Genomic DNA, 19,482 nt, shown 5'->3' with positions numbered 1-19,482 from the left:
GAATAGTATATCTAATCATCAACTAATCATAAATGCATAGGCACCAAGAATAAAACAAAGTCTACTCTTCTAATTATGAAAAACCATAATGAAAACTATAAAGATAAATGATCTTTAGTATTTCCAGGGTCACCTGTTTCTAAAATATGGTGTTATTAGAGACCCTGAATGAACCTTCAGACTCAAACAACTAGTATGCTTGAAAAAAATTTAAAGTATCTTTTTAAACACATCTCAGAGCTGGCACCAGCAAACAAAACCTTAAAGTCCCCCTTCCACTCCCCAACACCCACCACTCCCAACAAAACCAGGAAAACTAATAAATAAGCACCTGCCAAAGCCAGCTTTTGCTCTTAAGGTTTCTGCTGAATCCTGAAAACACTGATTTTCTGCTCTGCTAACTTCACAGGACATAAGCTCAAGGCCCACCCAAGATGATAAATCAACTTAATTACAAATCCTACATATAAAGCTGGGGTCACAAAGGGTTACATAAGCAGTGAAAGTGTGAATTAAAAATAGCCCTTCTAGGGAGCCTCTTGGTGAAAGAACAGTTTTGTATCTTGATTGCATTGGTGGTTACAAGAATCTACATGTGTAATAAAATTGCACAGAACTATGCATATATAAACACAAAGGAGTACACCTAGAACTGCAGAATCTGAATACAGCTGTGGATTACAATGGTGTCAATTTCCTGGTTTTGAATTGAGCTATAGTTATGCAGGAGTTATGAAGACTTGAAAACTACAAAACCCCTAGAAGAAAACAGAGGAGGTAAGCTCCTTGGCATCTGTCTTGGAAATGATTTCTTTGGTTTGACTCCAAAAGCAAAAGGCAACAAATGCAAAAATAAATAAGTGGGAGTACACCAAACTAAAAAGCTTCTGCTCAGCAAAGAAAAATATCAACAAAATGAAAAGACAACCACTGAAATAGGAGAAAATTTTGCAAATCATGTATCTGGCAAGGAGTTTTGTCAGTTTTGTCATGCATGGTACTCAAACAACTAAATAGCAAAAATAAAATAACCAATATAAAAATGGGCAAAGATCTGAAATAAACATTTTTCCTAAGACATATAAATGGCCAATAGGTAGATGAAAAGGTACTCAGTTTGGGGCAGTGAAAATACTCTGTATGATACTGTGATTGTGGATAACGTGTCTTGTATTATTCATCTGTCCAAAACTATAGAATGTATAACACCAAGAGTGAATCCTAAACATAAACCATGGACTTTGGGTGATTATGATGTGTCAGTGTAGGTTCATCAATTTTAACTATGTACAACTCTGGTGGGTGGGGGATGTTGGTAAGGCTCAAAATTAATGAGCTAAACTTAAAAAGACAGAATAAACTAAAAAAAAAAATAGAGGAAAGGAAATAAGAACAGAAATTAATGAAATAAAAAAGAGAAGGTTCAACAATGCCTAAAATATATAAACCTCTAGAATTCAAGGAAAAAAGAAAGAGCTAAAGATAGAAAGCCTAATAAGTTTATATTTGTAATAAAAAAAAAACTATGATGCTATAGAGATTAAAAAGATAAGGGGATATTAGAAAGGTTTCTAGGAACAAAGATTTTACAACTGATTATGGAAAAAAAATCTCTCCTCTAACTTATTGCTGTCCCTGAAGATATAAAGCTTGTGCCCTCTCATTCCTTCCACCAAACATAATGCTACTTCTCCTTTTGCAAGCTCTTTTTCTATGTAAAAATGACTACTTTAAAACTATATCTTGACAGTTAAAATTGCTGCTAATGTCGTAACTAGTGAAAAGCAACCAAGTTCTTCCTTATTCTGTGCCTTACTCAAGACTGTCAAAACTCTATCTTCCCGTCTAAATGACCAATAAGCAAACTTGCATTCATTCATTCAAAGAATATTTATTTAGTGAGCTGCATGCTAGTTTCCATGACAGGCCACAGAGAAACTGGCTTCCTCTGTGGACCCTGCCCTAATACAGCTTATAGTCTAGTTGGGAATCCACAGGCTATTGCAAAGACTTTAATGCTAGAAAAGGTGAGGTATAGAATGCAAATGGGACCCCTGACCCAAAACTAGGGGGCTCAGAAAAGAAGCAGCATTGTTTAAAGGAGTTCAGAAAAGCCCAATATTATTTCATATAATGAAAAAAGTTAAAAATTATTGCAGGCAGAGGAAACACAACAGGTTCAAAGGCTCACAGATATGAGAGAGCAGCAAATGCAGAAAACCTGAAGATGTTCTGAATGGTTGGAGAGAAGTATGGAAGGAAGGGAAGCCATAGGCTAGTGAGTCATAGACAGGCCCTTCCATCACAAAGTGTCTGAGAACTGCAGGAGGCCCAGCCTTTGTGGGTGATGGGGTGCAGTGCACAGGTCAGGATTGCCTAGCAAATTAGTATTTTCTCCTCCACCAAAAAGGTTACAGAAACTTTGTAGTAGCACAGTAGTCAAGAGTAGAGAAAGAGAGGCGCCTGGGTGGCTCAGTTGGTTAAGCATCTGCCTTTGGCCCAGGTCATGATCCCAGGGTCCTGGAATCGAACGCCATGCCGGGCTCCTCACTCAGCGGGGAGCCTGCTTCTCTCTCTCCTTCTGCTTGTTCTCTGCTAAATAAATAAATAAAATCTTAAAAAAAAAAGAGTAGAGAAAGATCTGAATTTGTCTTATAAAATTATAAGAATTAAGTGAGATAAGAAGCCTAGCACAGAACTTGCCACAACATAAAATCCTCAGTAACTGTTAGGAAAAAAAAAAAAATCATTCTACTTTGATTCTAAGATTCTGTAGAAAATATTAAATAATAGTGAAATGATTAGAAAGTGAGAAGAAAAAGATTTACCTGGATAAAGCATACATTCAGATTATGAAAAAAACAAAAGCCCAAGCAAACAGCACCACTGACCTTCCATTTAATTAGTCAAACTGAGTGAATTCTACCCAAATTTTCTAATTTGATCGGTTTCATTAATCTAAAAACATTTTAGTAGCATGCCAGGTTAGTTTTAATAAACCCCCTACTTTCTAAGACAAGAAACAGTTTGTTGTAAGAGAATTTAGGCCAATTAAAAATACAGTTGCATCTTTGAGAAACACATTTTCTTCAATTTTTTAGCCTCTTGAGATAACAGATCCAGGAAACAACATATTCCTGTGTGTTTTCCCAAGTATATTTAAATTACTCTTAACAAAAACTATAGGTAGGCTATTTGGCTCATTAGGTTAATAGGTCAAATATACTTTAAAGAATTAGTTCATATTCACAAACTTTACAAGTTTGGTTTGGTTTTCCTCTGACAAAAATGAATACCGGGTAAGTTTTTTTTAGACTTAGATAATAAAATCTATTTTTTCTTTCAAATTACCTGATCCCTATGACTTATTTTCAATTCTTTAAAGTCCGAAAACATACAGTGGCACATTGATTTACTTCATTTTCTACAAAATACTTGATTTTATTTCTCAACTTGAAATATTCACTAATCTTTATTTTTTAAAGTATAAGATACCCATTTGTTTCATGGATACTTAAAGCCTATTCCAGTCATTATAGAACACTGAAAGTACTTTATTTTTCAATATTAAATTTAAAAAACAAAAAAAATAAAAAAACATTCAAAATATTTTTTCTGTAATACCACATATTACCTCGTATTAGCACTGCGAGCAAGATGTCTTATAAAAGATGTATTTAACTAGGTCTTTTTTAAAGGTATAAATACATACAGCCAATTTGATAATTTATTTTCATTTTTTCAAATGCTGGAAGTAATTTTACAACTTTTAAAATGTGATTTTCCCTAAGTAAATGACTTTATAACTTAATAGCCTGTTAGAAGTAAAAAATAATTTGATTTCAAACCAAAAGTAAAAAATACATTTTAATTAAGAAAGCTTTGATTGAGCGCACTATATTTTCACAGCATAACAACTGCAAAATCTTTAGAGCAAAGAATTCTACTAAAATGATACTTTGCTACATAACTCATCATAGGAAAAGAACTTTGTGGCTTTAGTGAGGACCAGGATGCCTAATATTAATAATGTCTACCTTACAAAATATAATGAACAACCTAAGTAATCAATGGATGAATGGAAAAAGACGTGATATACATATACAAGCGGTGGAACACATTATTCAATCATAAACATACATACACATACACACACATACACACACAAAGAAATCATTTGTGACAACATGGATTGACCTTGAAGGCATTATGCTAAGTAAAATAAGTCAGAAAAATAAATATTGTCTGATTTCATTTATATGTACAATCAAAAATAACAAAGATGGAGAAAGAAATCACACTTAGTTATCAGGGGAAAGGCGCAGGGAAAAGTGGGAATTGGAGAAACATGGTTAAAGGGAACAAACTTCCAGGTCTAGCACATAACAGTGCTAGAGGATGTAATTAATGTATATGATGACTACAGTTAACATTGCTGTATGATCTATACGAAAGTTGTAAGAGAATAAATCCTAAGAGTTCTCATCTCATTCCCCCTTTATTCTTTAGCTTTTTTCTTTTCTTTTTATTGCATCTATATGAAAAGATGGATATTAGCTGAACCTATTGTCTTACTCATTTCACACTATATGTAAAATCAAACCATCATACTGTACATCTTACTGGTATTTCTCAATAAAACTGGGAAAACCAAATACATACAAACTTATAAGTAGTTTTGGGGATCTAGTATACAGCATAGTGATGATAGTTAACAGTATACAGATCTTAAGAATTCTCATAAAAAAGATAACTATAAAATGATGGATGTGTTAATTAGCTTGACTGTGGTAATAGTTTCAAAATATACACCTACATTAAATTATTACTTTGTAGACCTTAAACATATACAATTTTTATTTCTCAATTTATCTTAATAAAGCTGGGAGAAAATACATGAAAATATCTTAATAAGAAAAGCTTAAATTGTTTCACTTCCTATTTTTTTCCTAGAAATGTTTGATATCATAAATAGAATCAAATTTTCTTGTCTCAAACTCACATACCTCTAAAAGCTCTATGAACTTTACTCTTTCTCCTTATTACAGTCTTTAAGACCTTTTAGCAATTCAAATCAGGAAGGGTGTGGGTCAAGATGCCCATAACTTCCTTGCCTTTAACACAAAAAGCTGCTTTATTGGCTAAAATGTAGGAGTTATAATTGTAATTGCTTTGCCCTTCCGAAACTCATCTCCCATACCATTTGAACCATTCAGCAGGTGGTGTAGGAGGCTAAACTAAAGTCTGCAATAGTCAATAATATAATCATAAGGAACCAAAGAAGACTTTAAGTATATAACAGGAAACATAGCTTTAATGTTTTCCTTTTTAAATTGATTTAGTCTGGGTCAGGCCTTTTGTATGTTTACATAAGGAACAGCTCATGTTGAACCATTTAGACTGCTCACTGCTGAACAGGCATATCTTGGGAGTTCACTGTAAAGAAATAAAATTCATTACTTACAGCTCAGTTGAGATCTACAAAACATTAAACAAGCCAGAAAATAGGAATGTAAAAAGAAGTAAAATTTATATACGTTGATCAAATGTCTCCATTTTTATCACCAAGTATCTATAATGACAGTAATTTTGACAGTATACTGGGCAGGGGATGTAAAAGTTGACCATCAGGTCTGAGGACTACTGCTGATTTCCATGACCAATGACTTAGGGCCAGGGTTCTCATCCTTAGAGCGCAGAAGAATCACCTGGGAGCTTGTTAAAAATGTTCTCACCTACAGAAAATTCTGATTCAGCAGGTCTGGACTGAGGCTGAGGAATATGCCTTCTCCCTTGTTTGTTTTAATGTAAACTAGCATTTTTATTGATTTTAATACCAAATTCTAATACTGGGAGTCACTTCTTTGACCTGGAACATCATGTCTCTGGTATCTGAAGTGAAAGGAGCAAGAACCAGTAAATCCAAGGCTATTTTATAAAACAAAGAAATGAACACTTGTACTGCTTCTGTCACAGAATTGTATAGAGGAAGCACCTCTTCTCTTCAAGGCCAAGATCTTTGTTAATTTACTCCACCCTTGAAAGCTGGGTCAGTGTCTATTTTCTCACTTCCATGTATGTAGCCATAGGCCTTTACACATAGTAGACTTCTAATATATGAAGTTGAATATAAAAAATACTCTTCTTTGTTCCTTTCATTTCCCTCAGGGACTGTAAAGCAATCATTCTTTTTCTTTTTCTTCCCTGTATATTTTTCTTCTCTTCAGACAAAACTATGTTGAGTTAGTCTCCTTATGAGAGAGAGAGGCTCTCCCTAAGACCCTGCATCCTCTCTAGGTATCCCCTCTTTTCTCTCACATTCCCTTTTAGCCAGAAACTTATTTTTCTCTCAGTATTTCAATTTCCTCACAATTTATTTTCTCTTAACCATAAACAATCAAGTGTCACCACTCCTTCTCTAAAATTTTCCTGGAAAAGATGCCCAACTGATTTTCTAATTATCAGATCGAGTGGACGACTTTTAGCCATTAACTCACCTAACCTTTCTCGGTATTTGACAATTCAAAGTGGCAGTCTAGCATCCACAGACTTAGCCTGCCTGGATGGATAATTCTAGCTCTGCCACCTACCATTGGGTGTCTCTCAGCAAATTAAAGTGTCTGTGCTTCATTTTATTCAATTTTATTCATCTGAAAAGTGAATTCACTGAAGGAAGTCAAATAAATTACTCCATGCAAAGTAATACCTGACACAGAGTAAATGATTTATATCGGAAGCTCTTATTATAACAATTTTTCCTCATCATTAAAATGTTCTTCCATGACATGGTGTACTTCCACATTCCCTCAAATATTCTTCTTTAATCTCCTTTATTGGATTCTCTTCTATTTGCCCTTCCAATATTAGTGACTAAGGCTTCATCTTCAGATTTTATGTTTTATATACATTCAGTAGCAGGATTGATTCACATATGCCAGTATATGTACTTCTCTATTAAATCTCCAGTGAAAGAGATAGGTTTCCCAGGATCCTCTTACATTTTCTGGCCCAGCCCACTCTATGATGAATGGCATATGTTTAAAAGACAGTTGGCTACCATTATAGTTCTATGGTCAAAGAAAGTACAGTATAATTAAACTATATTAACATAAATTTTATTAAGATTTTATTTTTAAATAATCTCTACACCCATTGTAGGCTTCAAACTTACAACCCCCAAGAATCAAGAGTCACATGTTCTACTGATTAATATCAGCCAGGCACCACAAGAGCATGAATTTTAATGTCACAATTATATTCAAATTCTGGTTCTACCGTACAAGATAGATTTCCTTGGAGAAGTCAGCTAGCTTAGTCAATATCAGTTTCCTCTTTAAGGGGATAATGGTACCAGTTACATAAGATTACTTTAGTTGATTAAATTGGTAATTTTAATTAACATGTTTACTAACTATACATGACACTTGGTTATTGTTATTACTATAATGGATATGAAATAAGCTATTGGTCTGCTTTCAAACTGAATCCACTGCTCTCACTTACTCTGTATTATAAAATCCATAAGTACACTGAGGATACAGAGACTTCAGTTTGAACAAATATACCCTACAATAATTCCTTGAGTATAAACAGAACATTATGTAAGAAAATGATTCCTCTAGATTTCTAGTCCAAGTGATAAAATGCACACTAAAATATGAATCATGAATTTCACATTCTCAAAAGAAAGAGAGGTTTATGAAGATAAAGGAGCAAGAATAGATTTATCCAATAAATAAATTATTTTCTAAGAATTTCAGATCTTTCGGAAACTAAAATTCATTTTCAATTAGTACAAACCTTAATAAATAAGAAATTTTACATTAACAAGTGGTTTTATGATGGGGCAGTAACAAAACTCACCTTATTTCAGTTATACAAATATTAAATGATCATGTGCACAAATGCACAAAATAGGAGTATAATGTAATAATATGAAAGTAGTATTTACCAATTCTTTTTTTTTCCATGGCTAAATTATAGAGAATTTCATTGGTATATAGAATATTTCTTTTTGTTTAAAATTTCTCAGAGTATTCTCACTGGTTAAGACAGTAAGAGGCTAGATTTTTACATTCTATCTTAAGGAAAATGTGAACTTTGAAGTTTTTTTGTTTTTTTCTCCAGGAAACGGTCAGATTTGAGGTGGTAAGTCCTCTTTGGCTCACAAATGCTATACATGGGATATACGTTAGCAAAATGATTTAAGAAGATATAGGTATACGATGTATAGTCAATGTGAAAAGTATAACAAACTATCCCAAACAACTCTCATCACATTAGAAATACATTCTAAAGAAATGAATTAACTGAATATGCACTGCATTGAAAAATTTGTTGGAGGGATCCCTGGGTGGCGCAGCGGTTTGGTGCCTGCCTTTGGCCCAGGGCGCGATCCTGGAGACCCGGAATCGAATCCCACGTCGGGCTCCTGGTGCATGGAGCCTGCTTCTCCCTCTGCCTATGTCTCTGCCTCTCTCTCTCTCTCTCTGTGACTATCATAAATAAATAAAAATTAAAAAAAAAAAGGAAAAATTTGTTGGTGATCAAAGAATCCATATATGATCTCAGAGAAATTACTGAGAGACATACTAGAATATAGAGAAATATGAATGCTACTTCAATTTTGTAAACAAATTATGTTACTGATCTGTTTTTAAAGATTTATTTGTTTTAGAGAAAGAGAGCAAGTGAGTACAGGGGGAAGAGCAGAGAGAGAAGGAGACAAACTGAAGCCGACTTCCCACTGAGCATGGAACCCAACACGGGGCTCAATTTCATGATTCTGAGATTATGACCTTAGCTGAAATCAAGAGTTGGATGCTTAACTGACTGAGCCACCCAGGCACCCCTATGTCACTGATCTTTAACAACACTGATTGTTCATTCGTCAGGTTTTTGAGCACTTAAGAATAGAAAGTGATACATATTAAGAGTCGTATGAATTAACTATTAAATCAAGCCAAACTGACTCCTTTTTTTGGTTATATTGTCATGATAACACTGAGAAAGCAACATCACTATTATAAAGCATAATGTTATAAAGCTGTGCAAATGACTAGGTTTAATACTTTTTAAAATACATTGGAGAAATACAGAAATACAGACTTGACAAAAACATAGTAAAAATGGATTTAGAACTGGCTTAATACCAAATCCAAATAATAACTATTTGGAGTCAAGTTCCTAATAATATGACAGAGGATTTGGCTCAATTCAATAGTTTTTATCATTAATTTTAATGAATTCATATAAATCAGTCTTATCAAATTTTCAAGTGACAAAGTTATATATATGACATATATAATATCTCAAAATATTGGAACAGAGTCAAAACTAAGAAGATGAAATTTAAGAACAAATACAAAATTCCATACAGAGGTTCAAATAGCCAACTCTACAAGTACTGGATGTGAAAAAGATTGCTTGACAACACTTCATAAGAAAAAGACCAACAACAAAAGAAAGCCTAGAAAAGTTGGGCTGTCTTATGAGAAAGAAAAAAAAAATCAAAACCATTGCCAAATGTCATTGTAGCCTTTTAATTTTTAAATAGCATACCACACACCACACACATACTGCAAAGGGTCACAGGATTAGTCAAGCTCTTCTATTACACTAGTAAAGTAGTGCAATTCTTAAATATTATTCTTTCGTTAACTTTTAAACATTTAATTTTAGAATGAATTTTATTTGCATAGTTTCAATTCAAATAATAATATGCCATAATTCCTTGACAACATGAGATCAAAGAGAATTTTTTTAGAATGTTATGATATTATATTATAGGTATGTTTACATAAAATCTGCACAGATTTCCAAAACATGCAAGTACCTGGTATAAAAGTTAACTTCATTTATATATTAGAATCCAGAATGGTCTTACTTAGCAGTATATTTTGCTATAATTCCCACATACATGACTTAGAAAAACAAATTGTAAATTTAGTAAAATCCTGCATTCTTTAGGTTTATTTAAATTTTGTTTCTCTATGCTTCTAAAGATGGTAATATAGATGGAATTTATATCATGTCCTTGTTAAAGAGACAGACCTCCTACTTGCTTCTAATGTTTCTACAACATATCTCTGCAACATTTCTGATTTATGATTCTTCTATAAAATCTACCATGGCTTAAAAAAATAAAAATCTACCATGGCTGAAAATCAACTCCTATTACATAAATCATGAACCATCCAGACTTCAGTTCCAACTGTGTTAACATCCTTCTTTATTCAGATATTCTTCAAATCTTTATTTATTTATTTTTCATTCTGTTTACTCAAAAATAATTGGTCTTAGTAGTTAATGGGCTGGCTATTTTCAAATCCAATTTGAGTATTCTATTTGAAACTTTCTATAAAATTCGCCTACCATTTTAACATTGTCTTTTAAAAAAATTCCATCATTATCCATTATCTCTTAAAATTATGTTTATAAAAAAACAATCATAATTCCTTCCTTTCAAAAATCACCATTCAAATCAGGATTCAGAATTGGCTCCCCTTTATTCAATATCTCCACTAAAGACTTTCAGCAATAACAACACTATTTGTTATTATTTATACCGGTAAATAATTAAAACTGAAGTTTGAAAAGACTGTTCCATGACACAGAGAAATAATCATAGTGCACTATTAAATAGGAAAGGCAAGTTCTTACTACCTTTATAAATATCCTCTATAATAAGAAAAAAATTTTTAGCCTTGTAAAAATATTTATAAAAAAAGCAAACTATAGCTGAATTAGTTAGACCACATGTAGCATAGTCCTCATATTAAGTTGCTTGGGAAATTTTTGATATGATTTCTAACAAAGCCATCTCATTTATCCCTTACTAAATTTATCTTTATTAGTATGCCTAATTCTAGCACTTAAACCTTTTTCTCTTTAATTACTTTATTCCACATCATTCTAGAGCCATATCTTTTGACTATAAATATAAACATAAATGCCATACCTTTTGACTATAAATTCGGGCTTTTATACACTTAACAATAGGAGAACTGGTTGTCAAAATAAAATGTAAGATTATACTTTATTATAAATATATAGATGGGTGAAAAACTGAGAGATTTCAGATTAAGTTAAATAAAGACAATATCAAAAAATAAAGACAACATTTCTAAGAATATAGACGAGAGCAGATTTACAATAAGACATTTGACAGGGGAGGGAGCCTTTAAGCTGGTATATAACAAATCAACATTTGTTTTTTAAACATTGCCATATTATTTTATGCAGTTTATAACATGTTATGTGAGTTGCTTCAGACCAACAAATATTACAAAATTGGGGCTAAGAAGTCAAGATTCCCAAATTTACATAAAATAAACATTAAGCAACACTCTAGTTGTGAAGGAAAACAGTAGTTTTAAAAAATGCATCAATAGTTTGGGAAATCTCTTAATACGTAATCTTAAAAATATGAATATTTTAACATGTAAAATAATCAGAATAAAGATGGTTTAAGGAAAGGTACTAGTCAATAATCTTCCAGTCAGTAATCAGTACACAGTCTGACATTTTATTTAAAAGTCTGGTATATTCTCCCTATCGTATGGTAGAGTACTACCCTTCTGTCACCATGCATTAGAAGACACAAACCTACACGTCTAATCATAATGAGCATTACAGCATTGAAGTATTGCCTCTAGTTGCACGAGCCAGTATTTTTACCTAAGGGTCTTCCACTCACTTCTAGTCCTAAGACAATCTTTTTTGCAGTGCCTAATATAACAGTAGTAATAAAGACAAAACAAAAAAATCAGTATTAATGCTAAGTGTTGAACAAAATGTAGAGCAATGGCAACTCTCACATTGAGTTACTGGAAAGGTGAACCTGATACAATCACTTTGAAGAACAATTTGGTGATACTTAGCAGCACTGAGGTTATGCCAAACCTATGACTTAGCAATTCCACTGCTTGATCTATACCCTAGAGCCCCTGCTGTAACAATACAAATGCCACTCGCTGCATGTGTCTATTGAAAATTAAGTCAATTAAAATTCAACACAATTTTTAAAATTTAGTTCCTCAGTTGTAGCCATTACAGTGTAAGTGTTCAAGTCACATTCAGCTAATGGCTACTGTATAAGAGCAGATACAGAACATTCCCGTGATCACAAGAAGTTCTTTTGTAAAGCACCACTCTAGAGAGACTATTATATGTGTATTCAAGAAGAATACTGAAGAATATTCATCCCTCTATGTAATAGAGAAAAACTGAGAACTTAAATGCCTGTTATTAGAAGAAAAGAAAAACATCTGACATACTGATGCAACGGATAATTAAAAAGAAGTAAAAATCCATGAATGATGTTAGGAATATCCGAGTGATGGTTACGGTAGGGTTGAAAAAAAAAATAAATAAAAAGCAAGTTGCAGAACAGAGGTAGGTAGTGGGTATAAAATGTACTTTCTTATTTTGTATATTGTTTTGACACAGTTGCTTCAATGAACACTATTTTAATTATTACAGTTTTGCAGTATATCTTGAAATCTAAGATTATACCTCTGGCTCTGTTCTTAAGATTGCTTTGGCTATTAGGGACTTTTGTGGTTACATACAAATTTTAGGACTGTTTGTTCTAGTTCTGTGAAAATGCTTTGGTATTTTTTTTGACAGGGATCGCATTAAATCTATAGGTTGAAAAAAAAAATCTATAGGTTGCTTTGGGTGGATATTTTAACAATATTGGTTCTCCCAATCCATGAACATGGAATAGATTTCTGTTTTTGTTATCTTCCAATTTCTTTCATCAGTGTTTTATAGTTTTTGTCTTTCATCTCAAATTTATTTCTAGGTATTTTATTCTTTTGGTGCAATTACAAATGGGGCGGTTTTCTTAATTTTTCTTTTTTTTTTTAAAGAATTTATTTATTTGAGAGAGAGAGAGCATGGTGTGGCAAGGTGCAGAAGGAGAAGCAAATTCCCCTCTGAGTAGGGAGCCCAACACAGTGCTTGATCCCACGACCCCGGAATCATGACCTGAGCCAAAGGCAGACACTTAACCGCTGAGCCACACAGGCGCCCCTTAATTTTCTTTCTGCTTGTTCGTTATGATATATACAAATGTAAGACACTTCTATGTAATAATTTTGTAACCTGCAACTTTACTAAATATATTTATCAGTTGTAGGCATTTTTTGGTGGAGTCTTTAGGGTTTTCTATATACAGTGTCAGGTCATCTGCAAATTGTGACAGTTATACTTCTTATCAATTTGGATGCCTTCTCTGCCTTCCTTATCTGACTGCTGTGGCTAGGACTTCCAATACGATGTTAGATAAAGTGGTGAGTGGCATCCTTTGTCTTGTTGCTGATCTTAGAGGAAAAAGTCTCAATTTTCCACCACTGGGTACAATGTTAGCTCTGGGTTTTCCATATATGGCCTTTATTATACTGAGGTATGTTTCCTTTAAACCTACTTTGTTGAGAGTTTTTCTCATGAATGGATGTTGTACTTTGTCAAATGTTTTGCATCTATTGAGATGATCATGTGTTTTTTATCCTTTCTCTTGTTAATGTGATTTATCATGTTGCCTGATTTGTAAATATTAAACCACTTCTGCATCTCTGTAACAAATCCTACCTGACTGTGGTTAATGATTGTGTGTGTGTGTGTGTGTGTGTGTATTGTTGGATTTGGTTTGCTAATTTTTTGTTGAGGATTTTTGCGTCTATGTTAATCTGAGATACTGGCCTGTAGTTTTCTCTTTTTTTTTTTTTTTAAGATTTTATTTATTTATTCATGAGAGACACAGAAAGAGAGAGAGGCAGAGACACAGGCAGAGGGAGAAGCAGGCTCCATGCAGGGAGCCTGACTTAGGACTTAATCCCAGGTCTCCAGGATCATGCCCCAGGCCAAAGGCAGGTGCTAAACCGCTGAGCCACCCAGGGATCCCCCAGTTTTCTTTTTTTGTAGTGTCTTTATCTGATTTTGGTATCAGGGCAATGCTGGTCTTGTAGAATGAATTCAGAAGCTTTTCTTTGTTTTCTATTTTTTGGAATAGTTTGAAGAGAATAGGTATTAACTCTTCTTTAAATGATTAAATGTAAAAGCAAAATTAAATTGTGGGACTACATCAAAATAAAAAACTTTTATACAGCAAGATATATCATGAACAAAACAGAAAGGCAACCTACTGAATGAGGGAAGGTATTTACAAATGATATATATCTGATAAAAGGTTAATATCCAAAATATACAAAGAACTTATACAACTCAATACCCCAAAAAACAAATAAACAAATTTTAAAAATGGGCAGAGGATCTGCATAGACATATTTCCAAAAAAGACAGAGATGGCCAACAAACACATGAAAAGATGCTCAACATCACTATCAGGGAAATGCAAATCAAAACCACAATGACATATCACCTGATACCTGTCAGAATGATTAAAAGGAAAATACAAGAAGTAACAAGTGTTGGCAAGGGTGTGGAGAAAGGAGAACCTTCTTGCACTATTGGTAAGAATGCAAACTGGTGCAGTCACCGTGGAAAACAGTACAGAGGTTTCTCAAAAAATTAAGAATAGAATTACCATATGATCCAGTAATTCCCCTACTGGGTATTTACCACCCAAAGAATACAAAAATACTAATTTGAAAAGATATATGCATCCCTATTGCAGTATTATTTACAACAGCCAAGATAGTGAAGCAATTGAAATATCCACTGGTAGATGAAGGGGTAAAGAAGATGTGGTTTACATAAGCAAAAGAATATTCCCCAGTCATAAAAAAAAATGAAATCTTGCCATTTGCAGCAACATGGGTAGACCCAAAGGCTATACTGCTAAGTGAAGTCAGTCAGTCAGAGAAAGACAAATACCATATGATTTTACTTATCTGTGGAAATTAAGAAATAAAAAAAAAGAGAGAGAAATAAAAACCAGATACTTAAATATAGAGAACAAACTGGTATTTGCCAGAGGGGAGCTGGGTGAGGGGATGGGCAAAACAGGTGAATGGGATTAAGGAGTTCACTTACAGTGACGAGCGCTAAGTAATGTATAGAATGTGAATCATTATATTGTACAACTGAAACATAATACTGCGTTAATTAACCTTGAATAAAAAAAGGTGGGGGAGGGGCCAGCAGAATTACAATGTAGTGGTTAAGAGCTCAAGTTAGCTGTATGATCTTGGGCAACCATGAGTTTCGTTTTTTCTACTGTGAAATGTGAATAACAGTACCAAGGAATGCCTAGGGTTGAACAGAAAGTCAAAGGATATAAATGTGTAAAAGTACATTGTAAACTATAAAATACTATGAAATGTTAGGATTAAATATTTAGGGCCTAAACTACAAACTGGAAATTATCTGGGAGTTTTAAAGTAATACAAACCATTTGAGTACACTGAATAAGAGAGGACTTTTGTGTGTGTGTGGTACAAAACAAAATTTCCTAGTTTGTCAGTGATATTTTACTTACCTTTGCATAAGGACTAAAGGTGCAATCCTTTCCCCAATTTAACCAATATAGAACAGCCAGATTAAGTAATCATTTTAAAAATGTTCATTGTAATAATTACAACAGCTTATAAAAATAAGTACTCAGTAAATATTTCTGAATACTTACTATGTGCCAGATTCTGATGCTTTACATGTACTAATTTACTTAATCCTCATAACAATCCTGTGAAGTAGGTAGTATTATGTCTGCATTGCAGATTAGGAATTTTAGGCAGTTAAGCATCTTGCTTTGATCAAGGACATTCAACCAGTTGAGTGAAAACCTGAAACTTGAATCTGGGGAATCTGGTATCTGTATCTGCTCTCTTCAAACACCTATCACATGCTTAGCATTGTGTTTAATCCTCCAAAAATAGTGCAAACCTGGTCAGAAGTACCCAGTTAAAGAAGCACAAATTCCTTAACCAGGAATTCAATGCTTCTACAATCTGATCACCATCACTTTTCCTTACCCTTCTCTCATTACACCCCTATAACCAAGCCTCTGATTAACAAGACTGCTCATTCTCTAAATGGGTGTCAACTAGTTCTAAGTCTTCCATGGAGAATTCCTCTGCTTACCATGCCCAAAAGACTTCTCTGTAAAAAAAAAAACAAAAAACAAAAAACAAAAAAGCCCTATGTAACATCTATAATCAACATGTGACTAATTACATGGATATAAAATAGGACTCTCTGTGATTCTAAATGGCAATGTTGCAACAATGACATTCTAAGGATATTTCTGTCAATAATAAATGTACACAGTGTCAAGACATGTGCTACCTCTTTTCCAAGGCTTGGTAGTAGAATTTTCTTCTTTTGGAAGCTTTTCACTATAAAAACTTAATCTCGTGGGGATCCCTGGGTGGCTCAGCGGTTTAGTGCCTGCCTTCGGCCCAGCGCATGATCCTGGAGTCCCAGGATCAAGTCCCACATTGGGCTCCCTGCATGGAGCCTGCTTCTCCCTCTGCCTGTGTCTCTGCCTCTCTCTCTCTCTCTCTCTCTGTATCTCTCATGAATAAATAAAATCTTAAAAAAAAAAAAAAAAAAGAAATTCAATCTCGTAAAATGAGATTCTAGAAAGATCTCAAAACTAGAACTGAACACTATTCAGATTTCCAGAAATTAAGAAGTTTAAATTATTATATATTACTATAGATAGGAATTCCAAATACAGTATTTTATCCATGAACTAGGAATTAATAAAGCTTAAAATAAATCACTACCTATTTTATTCAGGAAGTAAAACACTATCATGTCATTCTTAAAATGAAAGTATTTTTTCTTCTTTTGGAAAATAACATAAAAATCTTTTCCTCTATTTTATTCTCTCAAACATAAAGATATTTTTATTTACTTTGGGCATCAATGTTCTAACATGGCAAGAAATCTAAAAATATAGAGATAATAAATGTGATAGGCCTATTCCTAATAGTATACAAAGAGTTAAGTATGCCATAATAAGACAATGTTGACTTTAGTCAGCAAAATATGAACTATTTAACCAAAATATTTGTTATACTATTTATTCTGCTAATAAATTTTATATAAGCTTTAAATGATACCAGGGAACAGTAATCTTTTATAATCATAAAATCAGATAAGTAGTATTAATATACAGTATAGTTTCTAAGTACATTACCCCTGGACATTTTCCAAGCTATAATTAAAACAGAAAAGAAAAAGGGAGAGTTAGGCAACATATAAACAACCTAACAATGTAAATTTAGCAGTTTTTATAAACAATGACGACAAAAAATATTTAACCTTCAGTATTTGTGCTTCTATACTGTGACATTTTAAGAAAATAACCTTGAAATACACAATGTTGAACGACAGCATAGCTCAAAACAGAGACTTGAGACTAAACCAGAGAACAATTATGTAGTTTTTAGATATTGGTTACAAAATAAGTATCAAGACAAAAAAGTTTTTCTCTTTTAAACGGAGTAAAAAAGAAACTGATTTAGTGGAGATGACATGTTATTTTACCAAATAAGTCTTCAAATGCAAAAACTTATTTCTGAAAAAATACATGGTCCAAAGTGATGGAAGAGATACAAAATATTTTACCAATAAAATTGAGACATAAAAGTGTGGAAAAAAGATTTTTTTTTTCACACCTTAGTATGTGTGCTGAGGCAAAAGCATCCAAAATAAAATTTATGAACTGAGAAATAATGAGGTTGAACAGCTGTTAAAGAGATGCTACAGAGTGACTCCCAATTTAACTGGTAATGATTTTCAAATCTCTTCCTTCTGCGAATACCATAAAGTACTCCTTAAAAATATAACTGTTTATAGAAAGGAAGATGTGTTTTCTGCTTTAAGGTACCAAAAAAGAAGAAACAGAAGATTCCTTCACTAAGAGTGGCTGCTTCCACTGAGAGGGCAATATTAAAGTGGCTTATAAGCAACTTTCCTATCACCAGTTTCTCTAACAATTATGCACATTTACTCATTATATCAGTTTTATTACTTTAAAATCAAGAATTTTCAAACAACATTAACATGCTTTTAAATTATATATGCTGTATATCTCTATCTTAACACATTTGGAAAGAATGTGCAGAAACTAATTGCACCTTTTTTATAAGGCCAATAATTGTTCACAAATTACTGAAAGGTCTTAGTTATTAAAAAAATTTTAAATAAAAATCTGTAAAATTGTTTTTTTACTTTGTACACTATTATGCTGACAAAATAAGCATGATTATTTTGATCCTAAATATTAACATAATAAGCCATAATCTGAAACTGATTTAAACTATGGTGCCAATAACTTTCATCTATAAAACTAGTGAATTATTTTCTTACAAGATGAAATGAATACAGATGCTACATTAATATACTTCATATGTAAAAATTCAATGAGTTCTTTTAAATTTTAAATGTACCACATATTTCTTTACCTAGAAAAATTGTTTAAAAAATCTATTAGTAGGGACGCCTGAGTAGCTCAGCGGTTGAGTGCCTGCCTTCGGCCCAGGGCGTGATCCTGGAGTCCTGGGATCGAGTCCTGCATCGGGTTCCCTGCATGGAGCCTGTTCCTTTCTCTACCTATGTCTCTGCCTCTCTCGCTGTGTCTCTCATGAATAAATAAATAAAATCTTAAAAAAATCAATTAGTATATTTTAAGCATAATTATAAAGATGACTAAATTATGTTCCACAAAAGTGAAGATTGTGACAATTTTTATTACATTTTTTAGATGCAATATACGTATTCCTACATCTAGCAAACAGCTGGTAAATGGTAAGCATTCACAAATATTTTTGAAGAAATGAGTAAATGATATAGTAAAACTGATTATGTAAGAAAGACAGCTTAGTATTTCAGTATTACAGAAAAAACTTGTTTGGCAGCTAGTACATGCCTATCATCTTAGTAAAACTAATGTAATCCTCAACACACACACACACACACACACACACACACGTGCGCATGCCTGGAATAGAATATGTATTTCCTTAGAACCACCACTGTTGAGTGCTGAATAACTAATGATGGGTGATCTAATGATATTATACTGAGTATAAAAAGATCCAAAAAAAAGCAAATATAAATGCCTCAAAAAATATAAATATGAAAGAATAAAGAACATATTTTCATATATTTTACACTAAGGAGACAAAAAATCCCCCAAATTTAAAACATTATCTGAACACCTGAAGATATAATAGATATAAAACATTTTTTTTCTACTTTTTAAAGCTACAATTAGAGGATTTGGTCTAAAAAAATATAGAAAATATACAAAAATAAAGACAAGGAAAACAACTTCTCATAGACTAATGATCATAGGTAACTATTTTTGACAACCTGGTGTGTAACAATCTAGGCTATTTACCATTAACTCACAAACATGTATGTAGGTAAGATCATACTATACATGCAGTTTTTAAAACCCTTATGTTCACTTACCATATACCTAAATTATGTTTCATGCTAGTAAATAGGCACACATACTGTCCTTTGTGATGATGGTTGTTTAGAATTTCACGCATGGATATA

At 32.9% G+C, this 19,482-nt stretch overlaps 1 protein-coding gene across 13 annotated transcripts in view; it reads right to left on the bottom strand.

Moving 5' to 3' along the window:
• VPS13B (vacuolar protein sorting 13 homolog B) overlaps positions 1 to 19,482 on the bottom strand; it is a 733,580-nt gene that overhangs the window by 274,928 nt on the left and 439,170 nt on the right. The window lies entirely within an intron of this gene.

Source organism: Canis lupus, chromosome 13 (assembly GCF_003254725.2).
Source record: "Canis lupus dingo isolate Sandy chromosome 13, ASM325472v2, whole genome shotgun sequence".
NCBI classification, from domain to species: Eukaryota; Metazoa; Chordata; class Mammalia; order Carnivora; family Canidae; genus Canis; species Canis lupus.
This window is presented reverse-complemented; position numbering and strand designations above follow the sequence as displayed.